Source organism: Mandrillus leucophaeus, unplaced genomic scaffold, assembly GCF_000951045.1.
Source record: "Mandrillus leucophaeus isolate KB7577 unplaced genomic scaffold, Mleu.le_1.0 Scaffold12, whole genome shotgun sequence".
Lineage (NCBI taxonomy): Eukaryota > Metazoa > Chordata > Mammalia > Primates > Cercopithecidae > Mandrillus > Mandrillus leucophaeus.
The window spans coordinates 7,301,565-7,320,553 of record NW_012100320.1 but is presented as its reverse complement, the minus strand read 5'-3'; the positions used below and the strand labels follow the sequence as shown (position 1 = coordinate 7,320,553).

At 48.8% G+C, this 18,989-nt stretch overlaps 1 protein-coding gene across 2 annotated transcripts in view; it reads right to left on the bottom strand.

Moving 5' to 3' along the window:
• CORO2B (coronin, actin binding protein, 2B) overlaps positions 1-17,733 on the bottom strand; it is a 119,019-nt gene extending 101,286 nt beyond the window's left edge. The window contains exon 1 of one of the 2 annotated variants that reach the window (XM_011968785.1): positions 17,502-17,733. The gene's annotated coding sequence lies outside the window, so the exon portion shown is untranslated. Of the gene's footprint in view, positions 1-1,747; positions 2,100-17,501 lie in introns of those variants that run through there. The other variant, XM_011968795.1, reaches the window with a different exon arrangement.
• Between the last annotated feature and the right edge of the window lie 1,256 nt (positions 17,734-18,989).

Here is an 18,989-nt window from a genome sequence, read left to right as displayed (position 1 = left end):
CCAGGCATGGTGGCTCACGCCTGTAATCCCAGCACTTTGGGGGGCCAAGGCAGGCAGATCACTTGAGGTCAGGAGTTTGAGACCAGCCTGACCAACATGGCGAAACCCCATCTCTACTAAAAATAAAAAAATTAGCCAAACATGCTGGCGTGTGCCTAGAGTCCCAGCTACTCAGGAGGCTGAGGCATGAGAATCACTTAAACCCGGGCGATGGAGAATGCAGTGAGCCGAGATCATGCCACTGCACTCCAGCCTGGATGACAGAGCAAGACTCTGCCTCCAAAAAACTACAAAAATACAAAATAAATAAATGATATCCATTATCCAGGGAGAGTTCAGACTGTTAAAGCAGGACTCAAACAAATTTACATTCCGACTTCCAAGATAGGATTCTGCAGCCACAAAATATCTTAAGAGACAGAATTGTTGACAGAGGACTTTTCTTAACTCCCGTCTCTCCATGTTAGCAAATGAAGAGTCCTGTCTGGCTGACTCCATCACAGGGAGGTCCTGGCTGGACACCAGGAGGAAGGGGAAGTCTCACCCTTGCAGCCTGCAGGACTGTGGGATGAGAAGGGAAGCAGAAACAGATACATGGATGTTCAGGAGTGTGCTTGGAGTTCCTGTACTTTGGGCCAGAACCTCAGGGGAAAATGTGTTGAGGGTGCTCTGAGAACATAGGAGTGTCTCTCCAACCTACTGGTTGAGATTCTGGAAGGAGAAAGGACACTATTACAAGCAGTGGGTCAAACAGAAGTTGGCTTCACTGAATGAGATGGTGAGGGGTATGGCCAGAGAGCCTGGACCATGCCCTTGAGCCTCCTTTGGCGCCTGGTTGGTGGAGAGGACCCAGCAGTCTCCGCACAGCCCCGAAGCAGGGTGTGGAAGGTCTGAGAGCCACAAGCTAGTGCGAGGTTGGCATGGGCAGGGGCAAGGTGCGGGCTCAGAGGCTGTTAGGGAGACAGTTTAGGCCTGGGCAAGATGTAATGAGATTCGGGTTCTGAAATCTGCAAGACCAGCCAGGGCCCCGCTTGGGATGCACCCCACTATCAGGGCCAAGAACAAAATGAAGCATGAGTTCGTCAGCTGCAGACATCAGCAGGAGATGCCCAAAGAATGCTCTGGGAGAGGACAGACCAGCCACACCTCAGGGGCATCAGTCAGGACATGTTTAAGGTCCACTGGGGAGCTAGGGCCCTTTTCCTCCAACCCTTGAAGTCACATGAGCCTGGGCCATCTCTATCCACAGAGGCCAGGGGAGGAGGAGTTCTGAAAGGTGATGCCTTTGGAGTCATCCAAGCAGATGTCAAATTACCCCCACCTGGCACGGTGGTTCACACCTGTAATCCTAGCCCTTTGGGAGGTTGAGGTGGGTAGATCCCTTGAGGTCAGGAGTTCAAAACCAGCCGGGCCAACATGGTGAAACCCCATCTCTACGAAAAATACATAAAAAATTAGCTGGGCATGGTGGTAGACGCCTGTAATCCCAGCTACTTAGGAAGCTGAGGCAGGAGAATCACTTGAACCTGGGACCAGTGGAGGTTGCAGTGAGCCAAGATCACGCCACTGCACTCCAGCCTGGGCGACAGAGCGAGACTCCGCCTCAAACAACAACAACAACAACAACAACAACAACAACAACAACAACAAAAATTATCCCCCAAAGGGTGAGCCTTTACATCATAAGTTACTGAATCAGACCAACTCCACTGGACCGAGCTGAATGCGTTTTATCACGGCTACCTACCAGGTGGGGCTCCCGGATGACACCAGACAAGCTTCAGAGGAAATAAACTTGTATCTTCTTTGCACATCCAAGTTGTCAGGGCTGCCAGCTAAGACCATGAGGGCTGTACCCTGCACAGATGGGCCGTGTGGATGAATAGTACCCAAGGAGTTATGCCACATGGGGGCTGCTGGTGCAGGAGGCACTCACATCACCACCCCAGAGACCCCACTGCGGCAGTCAAGATAACGGAAATCTGGGTACCTTCTAGCTCTGAAATTCCAGGCATCTGAGGCCTGAGAGCCTGGGCGACCTGGCTGCTGGTCACTCTCTAGCCCAGACTCCCTTGTTACTAAAGGTCAACAGAATCCGTTGCTAGCAACCAACAGAGAGCCTGCTCCAGTGATGCTGAGGGGTGGCATGTGGCCCTCCCTGGTGGCCATCAGGGCCATTCCAGCAGCCTGTTTACACTGACTGCCAGGAGCATCTCCTCCTCTCCTCCTGGCAACTCAGGAGGGGTTGTCTGTGTGCAGGCACCTTCTCTGGTGTGGCTACTGATGTCAAGCGGTAAATGAACTGGCCCCACAGGGTCTCTGACCATCCCATCCCCAGGGATCTACCCTCCCCTGAACACCTGCGGCATTTCCTGGCTGCCACCCTGCCCCCTGGCACCTGGTGTGTACTTCAGGGTTGACTGGTTCTCTTTACACGTGTTGAGATTAACTTCTCCCGGACGCTGTAAGCTGGGCCCTGGTGTCAGCTCTGAGAGCTGGAATGCACAGGAACTCTAAAGGTTGCCAACTTCCTGGCTGAGATTCTGAAAGGAGAGAGGACACTGTTCCAAAGTGGGCCAAACACAGGATGGCTTCACAGACAGATACGGGTTTAAATCCTAGTGCCACCACTTACTAGGTATCGACTGGACAAATTCATTAACTTTTTGGAGCTTGTGTTCTCATCTATAAAATATTATAAAATGTGTAACAAGCCCTAGACAAGTTCATTAACCTTTTGGAGCTTGAGTTCTCATTTATAAAAATAGGGGTAATACTGTCTCCTTCTCAGGACAACCTCCATCCTCTTGGTCTTCCTCACAATGCCCTATACATGGAGACTGTCCATAACCCACTGACGGGCAAGTGACTGGCCTTTCACCACTTCAGAACCCGGCCATCCAGGTGTTCCCTGGGAGCACGGGGACAAGCTCCTGGAGAAGGGAGCAGGCAGACCTGCTGACTGGACTTGTACCTGCCATTCCCAGCCCCACCCCCACCACTGCCCTGCACGACCACAGGAACACCCCTCACCCTTGGGAGAGGGCCCAAGACCCAGTTCTGGCCAGTGAGACATAGGAGGAAGTCCCCTAGGGGGCTTCTGAGAAAGATTTTTGTCTCACTAAGGAGAGAGACATAAGAAAAGTTCTTTCTTGGCATACTGGCACACACCTTTGCTTGCTTCTTGCCTTTGCTTGCATTTGAGGAGGTAAATCCTGGCATTCTGGAACCCATTTTGTGGCCAAGAGGTAACAAGCCTACAACCAAAAGGCCAAAATGAGGAGAAGACAGACCAGAAGCACAGAAGAGGCCTGGGTCCTTGATGACACTGTGGAGCCACCAACCAAACCTAGGACCTCCTTCCTCTGCAACTCTTATTTGAAAAACCATGAAAATCCTATAGCTTGAGTCAGTCTTGGCTTTCTTTGTTACTTGCAGCCTAAAGCATTTCAACTGATAGAAATGAAGAAGAGAGGGAGAGGGTAGCAGATCTCTGAGTCTTTGACACTGCCTGTGACCTGTTCCCATGAGGTCTCCCTGACCCCACAGCAAAGAACTTCACTATTTTAAGGAGGCCCAGAGACCACAGAGCCCCACTCAAGCCTAGCAGGCCTGCTCCTGCCAGGAACAAAGAAAACCATTTCGTTTTGAGGTTTTCTCTCATCCTTCAGCACAGTTCCTTGGGGTGTGCTGATGCAGCTTCCTGTGCCTGCCATGCAGTTGCTGGAAAAGTTGCACAGCTCAGGGGATGATAACAATGACCACTTGGGTCAGGGGGAGCAATAATCAGGTTCATACTGCCCGTTGCACACGACCACCCCACACAGCATCCCCTGGGTCCAGCAACACTGCCGAGCCTTGAAAGGAGATTTTTTCCCTCTTTTTCTTTCTTTATTCCACTGAATGATGTCATTGCTACAGAAGCCATGAGGAAGAGGGGTGGAGAGGAAAATGAGGTAATGGATGCAGAACATCTGGCACGGTGCCTGGTGGGCACTGAGCAAACACCAGCACCCTCCCTTTTCTCTTCCAACATGATGGCAATGCTGGGTGACAGAATACAGCATCGGGCAACTCCTCCAGGGCAGCAGTGCCTCTGGCGGGGGCATTACCTATCTTTTTGGATTCCTGGTTTTTAAAGGACTCTTTCTACTGGTGTGCTTTTCCTTCATGGTGTCCACTTAGACGTAGTGCATGTGTATGCACACAGCACACACAGACACACACACGCATGCACACACACACACACACACACACGCTGGTTTAAGAGCCCAAGCTCCTGACTCCACAGCGAGTTGGGTCCCAGTCATCAGGTCAGGGTTCTCAATTAGCTTCTGCCTCAGCCTCATCCAGGTCCTCCTGATCTGATCCCCACTGAGGCTGCTTCTGTCACTGACCCTCCTGCTGGTCCCCTGTCCATTTCATAAGGACATGCAGAGGCCCTGGGAGCTGCTCAGTGCACAGCTTTTCCCTGCACGTCGTTTCTTCCCCAGCACCTGGGCTCTTTGTTTGGGCCCTCCTGGTTTCTGTGAAAGTCAAAGCTGTGGTTGCCTGAGTACCAAACCACTGGCACAGTCCGGCCTCTGTCAATCCACCTCCGGGGATAAAGTCTCTCTCCTCACCTCTTCCACCGAGTCAGGACCACTCCAGTCCACAGGGCACTTTTATGAGAATAGAGAAAGGTGCCTCTTCCTCCAGCAGAATCAGCTCCAGGCTCAGGGAGTGGAACGTGGACTGGATTTCAGACCCCATTTACCCCCTGCCAGGTGCCTTTGTGCAGGGCACAACTCAGACAACCGTACACAGCAGACCTGCAATGGAGTCTTTCCAATTATTCTCCTGAACTTCTGAACTAAATGATTTTCTCAAACATTGACTCATTCAGAACTACTCCAGAATTTCCAATGTGGAGCAGCCCCGCTGATGGGGCAACAACTTTGCAAAACTCCAAGACACATTCAGCACTCCCCAGCATGATCCCATGGCTCCCCCAGCAGACCTCGCTGGCCTCACCTTCCTGGCTCTCCTCTGCTAACTCTAAATAAAGTTACAGCATCTCTGCTGTCCAATTACAATTCATTCCTCCCTGCCCCATCTGGAGGCAAATGGTACATCTGTCCCAGGAGACCTGGTGGTCCCTCCCTCCCACATTCTCATCCTGCCCTTTCCCCAGCTTGCCTTCTCTTCCACATCACATGGGAAACTGAGGGCATCCCTCTCAGCAGAAAGTCTCTTGTACCCAGCAATGCTTAGCCTCAGGGAATGAATGGAGAGGCTGGGTGAGCCCATGTAGACTCCAGAGGAGGCAGGAAAAGCCCTGGGAAAAAGCCCTTCTCTATTAGCTACTGTCATGAGCAAGTTGATCTACCTTTTGGGACCCCATTTGTGTATCAACTGTGGTGATAATAATGGTGCCTCCTCATGGAGCTGATGTGGGGATTAAATGAAAATGCATGTACAGTGACTGTAACATTACTTGGCTCATACCATGGGCTTAATACATGTAACTATTGTAAAGTCCCTTGACTCACCTGTTTCTATCCCCTTGTTATAAAATGGATAAAGTGATATGTTACATATTTTAATGTATTTGACAGTTAGTGGTGTACTTGCTACATGTTAGGTACTATTCTAAGCACTTTGCAAATACTGCCTTCCTTAGTGTTCATCACAACCCAGTGAGGCAGACGCTATTATCTTCCCCATATCACAGGGGAGGAAGCTAAGGCACAGGCATTCAGTAACTTGCCCAAGGTCATCCAGGCAAGAAGGGACAGAGAAAGGATTCAAACCCAGGCCTTCCACTCCATAGGGTGTGTGCTTAACTGGGCTATGGGGTTTCTCTGTGACTCTTGTGAGAATTAAATGAGGTCATGCCTGCTAAGTGCTTGGCACGTAGAAGGCACCGGAGATTTGGTCATTATGGTAATGTACCATTATTGTTGAATATTTGTAATTGTTGTTACTAATATATGCAAAGCCCCACCCAAATTATGCTGGCCCTTCCCCTTTTCTTCCTCTCTCCAGCACTGATGTTGCTGGTTTGGGTGGTGGTGGGGTTGGAGGAGGTGTCTTTATGGAAGGCTGTGTTTCCAGTTTGGGGGCAGGGAGGGAAGATTTTGGGTATAGACGTAAGAGTGAGCAAACTCCCTCAGCACAGAGCCTCATCGAACTGGTACACTAGAAGCTCAGCAAGTTATGTTAGCTACAATATGGGGAGGCGTGGACATGGGGATACACCAGGGTGTGTGGGGCAGGAAGGAGGCTGTACCCGTAAGCCTGAGGGTCTATGGCAGAGGTAAGCAGACAGAGGGAGATGAGGCTGCCCCTGCAAGATTCGGCTCAGCAACTAACCGAGTCACCTAATATAATCGTGCAGGCTCAGAGCAGAAGCCATTTCTTGCTCACATCTCCCCATCCCATGCTGCAGATGAAGACCACACTTGTCACAGTGCCTGTCACTCCACCGGGATGCAGAGTCTCCTCTCCCACGAGCTCCTTATGCTATAGCCAGGCTCTCCTTATTGTCCCAGGCACGTGGTTACCTCCACCTCCCCAACCCCAAGACACTCCAAAGAGATGCCTGCCCTCTTCTCTCTGCACCCTGGAATTTTACTCATCTCTCTCCCAACACACACCTTCCCTGACCACCCCCCACCAACGCACTCTTTCTTCCTGGGGACCCATCTGCACTTGAAGGTCCATAAACCACCCTCGGGCACTGAGGGCAAGCTGCCCTGCCCTGGTGCATTGCTTTTCCTGTGTTCAGGTCTAACTCCAAACTCCTTGATGGTTGGGATGATGTCTTAAGTCATTTCTGAATCTCTCATATGAGACCAGCACAAGATCAATACAATAATGAATACACAAATGTAAAGTAAAACAAATAAACAAGTAAAAATAAAATTTTATAGGTAATGCATTTAGAAGCAGCTTATAGGAATTACCTAATTTGGTCCTCATTATCCTCATGAATCTGACATTATTGTGCCCATTTTGCAGATGTAGAAACAGGCAGAAAAGAGGTAAGTACCTTGCTAAGGACCCCCAGTTGGCAGTGGTGGGACTGGGAGCTAAACCCAGGAGTCTCACTACACATCCTGTGCTCAGAGCTACCCTTTGCACTCTCATTGGCCATTGATGAGTGACTCAGTGATGACACGTGACCTCTGCCGACTCTTCAAACTCATGACTTCCCCAGGGAAACTGGCAGGGAGAGGTGCCTGGGGGCTGGGGCCTCAGCCCCTGACCAGACCTCCTGGCCTCTCCGGAGCAGTGGTTCTCAGCCCTTACTGCTTAACTTTGCCCGCAGACATGTGTTTTCATAAGTACTGACACCTGGGTCTCTCCCCAGCCAACGAAATGGACTTGATGATGGGGCCTGAGCCTCTGTATTCTTGAGCTCCCCACAGGGAGAATGAAAAGCCACTGCTTTAGAAGCAGTGATTCCCGGGAAGACTCTGAGTCTCTTGCTCCCTCCTCCCCTCACTCAAAGGCTGGGAGTCCTGCATCTGTGTCAGCCAAGTCCCTGGCTTCTCCCTTCTGTCCACATCACTTGTCCCCAGAGGGCACAGGGGAGAAAATCTGTCTGAATCTCTAACACTCAGGACCACAGAAACCACACGTCATGAGACAGAACTCAATCTAGCCAGCAGCTAGCAGCCAGCACAGTGATTAAGCATGTTCTAAATTAGTTGCCAACATTTTTTAAAAGTCAGGATCTTTCAGAAAAACCCAGACTTCTTTCTTTTGTTGAAAAATCAAAAATCAGAAACTACTATGCACCCACATCCCCACTGCAGCCCCTTCAGGAGGGGAGGGGATGCTCAGTTACACCCAAGCCCCCTCCTGCATTACGGTTCTCATCTGAGCCCTGTAAGCACTGGAACTACGTGCCCTCGCAGCAGCACGTAGTAGGAAAATTTTTTACAAACTGCTGACGAATGAGTCTTTTTGACTTTTGAAGCAGCCTGTGCAGAAAGATTTACATATGAATCAAACAAATTGCATTTCTTGCTAGACAGCATTTCTGGATGAAAGCTAGAAACAATTAAATTACCCCAGGAAGAAAAGCTATGGCACATCCACAGGATGAAACACAAACTCAGCAATAAAAGGAGCAAACTACTGATACCCACAACCCCACAGATGACTCTCAAATACAGTAAAGCTGGGCCGGGTGTGGTGGCTCACGCCCGTAATCCCAGCACTTTGGGAGGCCAAGGTGGGCAGAGTGCTTGAGCTCAGGAGTTTGAGACCAGCCTGGGCAACATGGTGAAACCCTGTCTCTACAAAAAATACAAAAGTTAGCTGGGTGTGGTGGTGTGCACCTGTAGTCCTAGCTACTTGGGGTGCTGAGGTGGGAGGATTGCTTGAGCCCAGGAGTTGGAAGCTGCAGTGAGCTGTGTTCAGACACTCCAGCCTGGGTGACAAAGCAAGACCCTGAGACCCTGTCTCAAAAACACCCAACAACAAAAAAGAAAAAAACCTGTAAGCGGAGTGCACAAGCAGGTTCAAAGGCTACATACCCGATGATTCCATTGATATAATATTCTGGAAAAAAACAACTTCTACAGATGGAACATGGATGAATGGTGGCAAGGCCTGGGGGTGGGGGGAAGGCCTGATCACAAAGGGGCAGGAGGGAATTTCAGGAGGCAGTGGAGATGGTCTGTATCATGATAGTGATGGTGGTTACATGATTGTTTGCATTTGTGAAATGCATAGAACTGGACACTAAAAAAGATGATTTTTTTAATGCATGTAAATTATACCTTGAAGAACCTGAGTTTAAAAAATTTAGCTGAAGAAACATTTGTCCCCGTTCTAGATACAGAAAGTTGCATAAAATAAACTGTGGAGAAGCTTCAAGTTTAGAGATTCCTAAACCCTGCGTGGCAGCTGAGAAGACTGGGTTCCCTTAGCATACAGCAGCGTGCTCGGGCCGCCCACTGCAAGGAGGCTCAGGAACAGCTGAATGTGGTGCAGAGGAAGGGACCCTGGGCATACAGTCACTTGTCCTGCAGTGTCCTTGACTTTGGGCAGGAGTGGTCTTTGACCACTAGCACTGGAGTTAAAAACAGAGACACGGCCAGGTTCAGTGACTTGTGCTTGTTAATCCCAGCACTTTGGGAGGCCAAGGCGGGCATATCACGAGGTCAGGAGTTCAAGACTAGCCTGGCCAACATAGTAAAACCCCGTCTTTACTGAAAATACAAAAATCAGCTAGGCGTGGTGGCATGCACCTGTAATCCCAGCTATTCAGGAGGCTGAGGCAGGAGAATCAGGAGGTGGAGTTTGCAGTGAGCCGAGCTCACGCCATTGCACTCCAGCCTGGGTGACAGAGCGAGACTCCATCTCAAAGAAAAGAAAAAAAAAACAAAAAACAAACAGAGACGCCCAGCCCCACCCCAGATCTAGTGAATTAGAATCTCTGGGCATGGACCCCAGGAACTTTTGGGTCTGATGTTTGAAAAGCCCCTAAGGTTATTTGAATGCACAACTAATACATCACATATTAGTTTTAGGCCCAAGAGACAGTAGTTCCTAACATCAGTTCCAGGCTGGAGGAAACACTGAACAGTACCTTTCACAGACTCATGTGGTGCTGATCACCATTGTTATTCGTGTTGGTAGTTGTGCTCACTGTTGACTCGAATATCATTTTTGTTGTTGTCGCTGGTTTTAGAGACGTGGTCTCACAGCTGTCCAGGCTGGAGTGCTGTGGCGATCATAGCTTAGTGCAGCCTCAAACTCCCTGGGCTCAAGTGATCCTCCCGCCTCAGCCTCTCGAGCAGCTGGAACTGCAGTCTCACACCACTGCAAGTCTTGTGCCATGGCTGATTCTAATATCTGACACTGGTAGAGTGGTGCCGCTAGTTTACAGAGCACCCTGACATGGATTACCTGACTTAAGCTGGGCAGCTGGCTTTATTTTTTATCCTCATTTATGGGATGAGAAGACAGAATTAGAGGTTAGGTCACCTGCTCAAGACAGCACAAGAGCAGGACCTGCCACCCCAGTCCTTTGAGTCCATCTCAAGTCTCTTTCCATCACCCAGTCTCTAGGGTTGAAAATCCTCCTTCCTGTTGGAGGCTGAACTGAGGAGGGCTGGGCAGAGAGCAGGAGGAATGAGAAAGGGCGTCTTCCCAACAGAGCAGTTAAGGAATCTGTGCGACCCATGCTGAGCTGCAGAGAGAAGCTGCTGTAATCCGTGGTGTCGACAATGGAGGGGCTGGGGCTGCTCAAACACACCCGCCTCCAACCTCACGCTTTGCAAGTGGCACAAACGGGGATTACCCAGGAGCCGTGATCCAGCACGCGGTAATCCTCACCCAGCCCTGCCTGCCCTCCCACCCGATGCCGCTGCTCCTGGGAGCAACAGGCTACTGGATGCTGGGATGGAGACGCCCCACAGGATTTCTGGAGCAAAGGAATCTGAAGCTGCCCTTGGCTTGTCCCACCAGGGGACTATCATACTGCCCTGAGATGACTTCTGGTCCTCCAGCCTCTGTTTACGTGCAGGGTGGGAGAGGCTGACCTCACTCACTTCTGGCTCTTTGGGATGGGATAGGGTGGGGGTGAGGAGGTGGTGTAAACACAGCTGTGGGTGGGGCAGACTGGAGGTCACTCATGTTAGGCTTCCACATGCATGGACACTGCCAGGGCTTCCACGTGACCTTCCAATGGTGGTGCAAAGCACCCAGGGTCTGTGTCCAGCAGCTTCAGTCAAGGCCCCTGCTGTATGGCTCTGGCAAGTCTCGATGACTTGATTCAAGAGGCAGCATGGGCCTGGGGTTAAAAGAGCCAGGCCGGTTCCTTGCTGTGTGACTCTAAGCAAGAAACATCACTTCTCTGCTTCCTCATCTTTTTTAAATTTAAATTTTATTTTCTTTTAATTGAGACAGATTCTCACTTTGTTGTCCAGGCTGGAGTGCAGTAGCGTGATCTCGGCTCACTGCAACCTCCACCTCCTCCCAGGTTCAAGTGATTCTCCTGCCTCAGTCTCCGGAGTAGCTGGGATTACAGGTGCCCACCACCACACCCGGCTATGGTTCTCATCTTTAAAAGAGGGGCGATATTAATAGGGCTTACCTCCTAGGGCTGATGTGAAGATTAGATTCCCTAAAGTATACAAAGCACCAGACACATGCTAAGTATCTATAAATATCAGCCATCACCATCACCACCACCATCCTGTTTCCCAGTCTGTTCAATGGGATTCATCCTAATCTCTTCTGCCTACCTCACAGAGGCGTTGTGAGTTAAGGTCAACAAAACTATAAACTCTGAGAGGACAGAGCCTGTGTCTGCCTTGGTCCTCTGTTACATCCCCAGGATTCAGAATAGTATCTGGTAGTAGGGGTGCTCAGCAAATATCTATGAATGAATGAATGGCGTGCAGGGGTGAATCTAGTGACTCTGAAGGTGCTCCAAAGGGCTGAGCTGCTTTTGTTTCTGGCGAGTAGTCAGTGAGGTCCAACAATAGGATTTGCTGCATTTGGAGGTTGTGAGTTCCCCACTGCTGAAGGCAATTAAAGAAACTGGAGGTCACTTGGCACAGGTGTCAGGGATGGGACTCACATAGCAGGTTTAGGTGGAACTGAATGACACTGGAGAATCTTTTCCAACTCAGAGTGAATTACAGGCTAACTCACCCCATACCAAACCCCCGTGGCCTTCAACAGCCTCAGGCATGTCTTGCCCAGTCAGCTCACACTCAAGGGAATGTACAACCAACCCTCACATCCTCACACTGCAGTCACACAGTCCATCCACCTGGGCGGTCTCAAAACACGCCCATGCCCCCACACACTCCACTTCCACATGCAGTCACTCACCCAGCAGCATTGCCATAATTGTCATTAATGTACGGAGCACCCACTACAAAGCCGGCTATGGGTTAAGTCCTTCTCCAACTTCATCTCATTTAATTTTCACTCCTAAGCAAAAGAGATTATCCCCATTTTAAAGATGGAAAACCAAGACTGAGAAGGTCAAATAGTGGCTCACATTTATAATCCCAGCATTTTGGATCGGGAGGATCACTTCGGGGTGGGAGGATCACTTGAACCCAGGAGTTTGATACCAGCCTGGGCAACATAGTGAGAACCTATCTCTACAAATAATAAGAAAACCAGAAAAATTAGCCAGGCACGGTGGCATGTGCCTATAGTCCCAGCTCCTTGGGAGGTTGAGGTGGGAGAATCACTTGAACCTGGGTGGTCAAGGCTGCAGTGACCCATGATTGCACCACTGCCCTCCAGCCTAGGTGACAGAGTGAGACCTTGTCTCAAAAAAAAAAAAAAAAGCGAAACTTGCCCAACGTCACATGACTGCCAAGGAGCTGAACTGGGCTTTGAACCCAGGTCTGTATTATCCCAAAGCTTGTCCTCTTGAGTCACATTGCCTCCCTATCTCAAACCAACAACCAAACCAAAGCAAGGCCAATCTGTTCTCACAAGGCTCTGGTAACCCACCCATCTGGAAAGGCAGAGTTATGAAGCCAGAGCCACAGTTCATTCCCATCCCAGGTGCACATGTGCTGGTCTCCAGTTCAGGCCAGTGTGGAACTCTGGGCAGGTCCCCTTTCAGGAATGCCTCCTCCTCATTTCCTCCTGCCAAACTCTATTCAATAGTACGGTACAGTTCAAATGCTTCCTGTGCTGCAAATCCTCTCTGGTCCCTGAGAAAGAACTCAGCACCCCCTGCATCGTGCTTGCTCCAGGCCTCCATGCTGGCATGCACTGCATTGTTCCGTGGCTAGTTGTTTATGTGTCTGCTTCCCCTAGCCGACTGAGTCCCATGGGGTCGGGGGCAGTGTCTGATTTGTCCGCGCCTCCATTCCAGCCACGAGCACAGGTCCTGGCACCTCCAAGATGCTCAATTGCTCATTAAACGCTGTGGCTAAATTGCTTATGGCCTGCAGGGTCCCTACACCTGCACTGGCAGAGTTTATGGTGGTCACACAGTTGAGAATATTCACGGCTGATCTCATCTGTCCACTCCAAGCTGAGTAACACACCCGTTCATCAGCAGGCAAGGAGAACATCTGTGGCTCCTTCAGAAAGTAATAGCTTCCCGGAAGTGGAGCAGCGTATAATAGGCCCTGTACCGTTCCCTGTGCTCCCAAGTGGAGCTCGGCCAGCAGACTGCCTTGCATTTACCCCAGAAGACTTTCTACCCTTTGTTGGGGGATTTCATCACAGAAACTGGCTCCCCGCCCAACCCTGCCTGACACGCACAGTAGGAAGGCCTGGAAACCTTCTAGCCCTGGTCCTGCCTGGGCTGGCTGAGTGACGGCAGGCACACTCCCTCTCTGGGTCTCAGTTTGTTTATCTGCAAAACAAAGAAATAACTACCCTACTATAGCTGCTTGATAAGACTCAGATTAAAAAAAAAAAAAAAGGAACGAGAGAATAGAGCAGAGAAGGCATTTTGGAAATATAAAACTGATTCAAAAGCAAGATATGGGACCAGGTGATCCCTAAACGCAGACTTTTGAATGAGGTTGGAAGGGGAAGACCCTCTTTACTCCTGTGGCTTAAAATAGCTTATCAGACTCATGGACAAGTGTTCTGTCCTTTCTGGGCCTCAGTTTAGTCATTTGTCAAACAAGAGGTTGAATGGAATCAGTGTTATCAGTGTTTTCCAAACTTCATAATTTGTGTACCACTGCCAACATGTTCTTGCCATTTCTACAAATCACCTGAACCATATCTATTTTAAAATTTTCTTTAAATTGGCTCTTTCTAACATTTAAATATCTGTACAAACATCATTCTAAGCAATTTAAGCCATGACATCACAGTTTGATGTCCCAGTTACCGTTTTTCCTAAAACACATTAAATAAATACACAACAATTAGGCCGGGCATGGTGGCTCACACCTGTAATTCCAGCACTTTGGGAGGCCAAGGTGGGTGGATCACCTGAGGTCAAGAGTTCGAGACCAGCCTGGCCAACATGGTGAAATCCCATGTCTACTAAAAGTATAAAAATTAGCCGGGTGTTGTCGTGCATGCCTGTAATCCCAGCTACTCAGGAGGCTGAGGCAGGGAAGTTACTTGAACCTGAGAGGCAAAGGCTGCAGTGAGTCAAGACTGCACCACTGCACTCCAGCCTGGGTGACAGAGTGAGGCTCTGTCTCAAAAGAAAAAATAAGAAAATACATAACTCCACTTTCATCTTCTATAAAATGAGAGTGATGATGCCAGTACTGTCCACCCAAAAAGGAGAGAACACAGCAAGGAAAGACCCAGAGTTTATCTGGTCCTACCATTCACTCTGAGTTTGCTGAGAATGAACACGTGCACACACACATGCATGCACACACTCATATATATGTACATATATATGTATGTGTGCATATACGTATGTGTACACATATATACACACACACACACACATTTACACCCAGCATTTACAATTACACCCAACCATGTTTATTCAGGCCCCACTGAGACTATCTTGTGTACTACTGGTGGTCTATGTCCATTTTTGAGAAGCAGAGGGAGAGAGGACCCTGTGGAACATTTCCAGCACCAACAGTCCAAGGTTTACATCCATGTGATGCACACACCTGGCACCAGCGCCACGACAGAAGCCCCGGGGGATGATAAGACAGTCTAGCCCTCTAAGACCTTTCAATCTTGCACACACAAAAAATGCTCTCCAATTGCTTCAGTGTGTTTTATTTGTTTTTTATTTAAATCCTGCTCTAAGGCATCATACTAAAATGCATACGTTGCAGCAGGATGAAAATCTAAGCGATAAAATTCAGGCTAAAGGAAGGTGAGGGTAGGAGAACTAAGGCAAGGCAAAATGAGTATACAGAAGGCTAATAGCTCTTGAATGCTCCCTGGAAGAGTACCACAGATTGGGGCTCTGAGCTTCCTAGCAGTCAAAGTAAAAAGGAAAACATGATTCATTCTCCTTTCATTCTTGTTAATATGTGATATATGAGCAACATCCTCAATTGCATCCCAAAGATAAATACGATGTAATGGTATCTGGGGCTGCTGACCTGACTAGGGAGATGCTGTTACCATCTTCTGATAAGTATCCCTGCCTCTCCTTGAGCCCATCTACTATGCTGATGCTGCTGTGACCCTCCTCTAAATAAATTTTTGACCATGTCACTTCCCTTTCTCAAAATCGCAAAATGTTTTCCTCTTCCCTACAGAATGAAATTTTAAATTTTCAGGCCTGTATTCAAACATCCCCTTGAACTAGCTCAAAGTATTTTTAGGGCCACATCTCTAGGAACCTCATATTGAGATCACAGTGTAACTGCCTGAATTCAAATCCTGGCTCCACCACTTAGTAGCCATGTGACCTCGGGCAAGTTACATAACGTCTCTGAGTCCCATTTTCCTCTTTTGCAACATGAAGAGATAAAAAGTCCCTGTCTTGTGCTCGCCTCAGCAGTACATAAACTAGAAAGTCCCTGTCTTGTAGGATTATTGAGAACCAAGTGTGATAACCCAGGAAGAGCGCTGCTCATGTGCCAGGCACATCAGTGCTATCTCCTCAGCTGTGCACTCACGCCTCCCAGCCTTTGATGGCACTGTTGCTTCCATCTGGCTGCCTCTCCCCTTTTCCTGTTTACTCAAATCTTCTCACACATCTGGACTCAGCTCAAGTGCCACTTGAACTGGGAGCCTTCTGTGATTTCCCCAAATTAATGCATTTTTTGCTTTTTTTTCCATAGCACATAATTTATATGTAATACAACATGTGTAATATATGCAGTGCTCAATCTGTGTTTCTCACACTGGAGGGTCACCTCCTACTAGTAGGTTATGAAATCAAAGTGGTAGGCTGCTACCAGCATTTTAAAAAAATGAAGCAGAGTAGAAAAGACTAGAAAATAGAGTGCATATCATGACCTTTGGTTTTGTTTTGTATACATAACATGTATTTGTGTGTGTGTGTGTATTGGGTCACAACAAAATGATTTTTCTCACTAGCAACTATAGCAAAAAAGTCTGAAAGCCGCAGCACTAACTGGGTTGCTGGAGGGCAAGGACTGACTCTGTTCAACTCCGTCCCCAGCACTTAGTAGGAAGCTTGGGACATAGTAGATGCTCAATAAATATTTATTGAAGTGAATTGAAAAATCTAGTGATCCAGAATGGCATGTTACTACGGCATTCCAGTAGCCTAAGATTCAAATGCAAACCCCCATGTTCAGCCACAATCTCTAAGGGCCCCATTCAGGCACAGGACTCCCCCACTGGGATAACAACCACCCACTGGGGATTTCAAGTTGAGGTTGTTAGAAGTGAGTGTAAGAGCATAGTATGGCTTAGTCCCTGCTTACCCAGGACTCCCTCTTAAGACTCCGCTTTCATCTTCCATAAAATGAGACTGATGACGCCAGCATTGTCCACCCAACAGGGAGAGAACACAGCAAGGAAAGACTGAGAGTTTATTTGGTCCTACTATCCACACTGAGTTTTCTGAGAATGAACACACACACACACCCCCAACCACATATATATAGTCACAGACACACACATGCACACACGCACACATACACCCAACAACACATATATAGTCATAGACACACACATGCACACACACACACTACCCTTCATTTTATAGGTGGGAATGTGGAGGTCCAGTACGGGCAAGTGATCTGCTCAAGGTCACACAGCTGGCGAGTAGCACAGCTGGGACTAGAACCAAGTCCTTTGGTTCCCAGATCACCAGTGAAGGGAGGACAAAAGATACATTAAACAGAAAAGTGCTTGAAAAACACAGAAGAGTGAAAAGTGGTGTGAGCCTAGCTCCAAGATCTGCAGAGACAAGAGGCCACAGGCCACAGGCCACAGTGGCTGATCCACCTGTCTCCTCCTCATTGCCTCTGGGTTCCCACCCATCCCCAGTCCCCACTCCCCACGGCCACCAGTGTCAGGATATCACTCGGCCTGCTCCGTGGAGCCCAAGAAAGCCAATGTTGTTGGAAAGCATGGGCTTGAAGGCTGACAGACCTGGCTCTGTCTCAGTCTCAACAACTCCTGGACCATTTTTTTGACCCCTCAGAGCCCTGCTTCCTCATCTAGTGACCAGGGTTACTACTCTCCATATACATGGTTCTTGGGAAAATTAAATGAGACAAGGCAAGTTAAATACCTAGTGTTTGCAAACTTTACTTCCTTCCTTTCCCTTCTTCCTTTGAAACCCTTTATTTTATCCTCAGGCTTGTCTTCCAAATAAAACAAAACTCTGATTCAGCAAGGTTTCTCAGATCCATGCAGTTGGAATTAGTCTGGCTGTGTGTGTTTGGTTCCAGAACCAAATCCAGTTCGGCACACAGTGCCATCCCTCTGCGCACACCTGTCTGTCTCCCCCATGAGACCATGTGCACCCAAGAGGCAAGACCCAGCTCTCGAGGCCTTTGGTAACGCTAGGCCCTTGCCCATGGGAGATCTCACAGATGACATGGGATTGCCTGCTTGCCCTGGGGCCCACGCGCTGACACAGCTGTACTCACTGCCTGTCAGAATCATTCGACCGTGGCCTGGAAGACTTGCACGATGGCCCACGGCACCCAGCAGGCGGTTTGAATCTGGATCCAGGGCAGCTGCCTGCTTTTAAGGGAGTGCAGCATGGCACTAAGGCCAGCACGCTGGGCAGCAAGAGACCTTGGTGGGGCTGCGTGACCTTGAGCAAGACCTTCCCCTTCTGTTGGAGTCATAGTAAAGTTCCAAAATCTATAAATAAGACTAAAAATAACACTAAGTACTTTTCTGAGAAGAAACTAGGATGACCAGAGAGCTTTTTAAAGCTATACATTTCCTGCCCAAGATTCTTAACCCTTCATCCCCCCAATAAGTGCATCTGAGGTGATGGGGAAGAGGCAGAGGTATTATTTTGAAAAGGCTCCAGTGATAATTCTGATTAGCCATGTCCCCAACAGCAACCCAATTATGCCCATCATTATACTGTTTACTACAAAAGCACAGGCCATAGAGTCAGTCCTTGGGCAATTACTCAACCAGTCTGAGCTGGGTTCTTCCATCACAGAATGGAGAAAAGGCTTCATGTTGGACAGGGTTGCTGGGAGGAGGGAGCGAGCCGCTGCATGTAAACCACCCAGCAGGTCTGGCCCACAGTAGGTGTTCTATAAACGGCAGCCTCCTCCACCCTGCTCATCTGGGCGAAGTCTATGTCTCTATCAAGCAGTAAGCATCTAGGAAGGAAGGCTATGGTCTTCCTTCTTGTCTCAGTCCTTTCAGGCTTCTGTAGCAAAATATCATAAACTGGGTAGCTTATGAACAACAGAAATTTATTTCTCATGGTTCTGGAGGCTGGGAAGTCCAAGATTAGGGCACTGGCAGATTTGGTGTCTGGTGACGGCCCACTTTCTGATTCACTGATGGGCTTTCTAGCTGCATCCTCACATAGCGGAAGAAGCAAGGGTCTCTCAGGGGTCTGTTTTATAAGTGAACTAATCCCATTCGTGAGGCCTCAACCTTCATGATTTATCATAAAGGTGACTGGTGAATGACCAATCACCCCAAGGGCTCCACCTCTTTATAACTTTAGAGGTTAAGATTTCAACATGGATTTTGGAAGAACAAAAACATTCAACCATAGCATTTGTGCTTCTCATCTAAGCCTAAGCCACAGTCACGGGCTCAGGAATGGGCACATCACAAATACCTGAAAACCCTTTTGCATCCCACAAACATTCACTGTGTGATTGGCCTACACCAGGCACCCTGGGTTAGGGGGATGCAGAGAGGAGCAAGACCTGGCTGCACCCCTCAAGAGTCCTGGTCCAGGGAAAATGACTGATTCTCTGTCCACTTTGATTAGGAAGGATGACATTAGTCCTGTCTCATGAGTGCCCTAGGGAATTACTAACTAATTGGGGTCACAGTTAGTCAGAGATCCCCAGTTAATGACCAGGCGGTGCATCCTGAGTTGGCCTAGGAGTCCTGGGAGGTGGAGGATCATTTCTCTGGCTGCCCTGAAC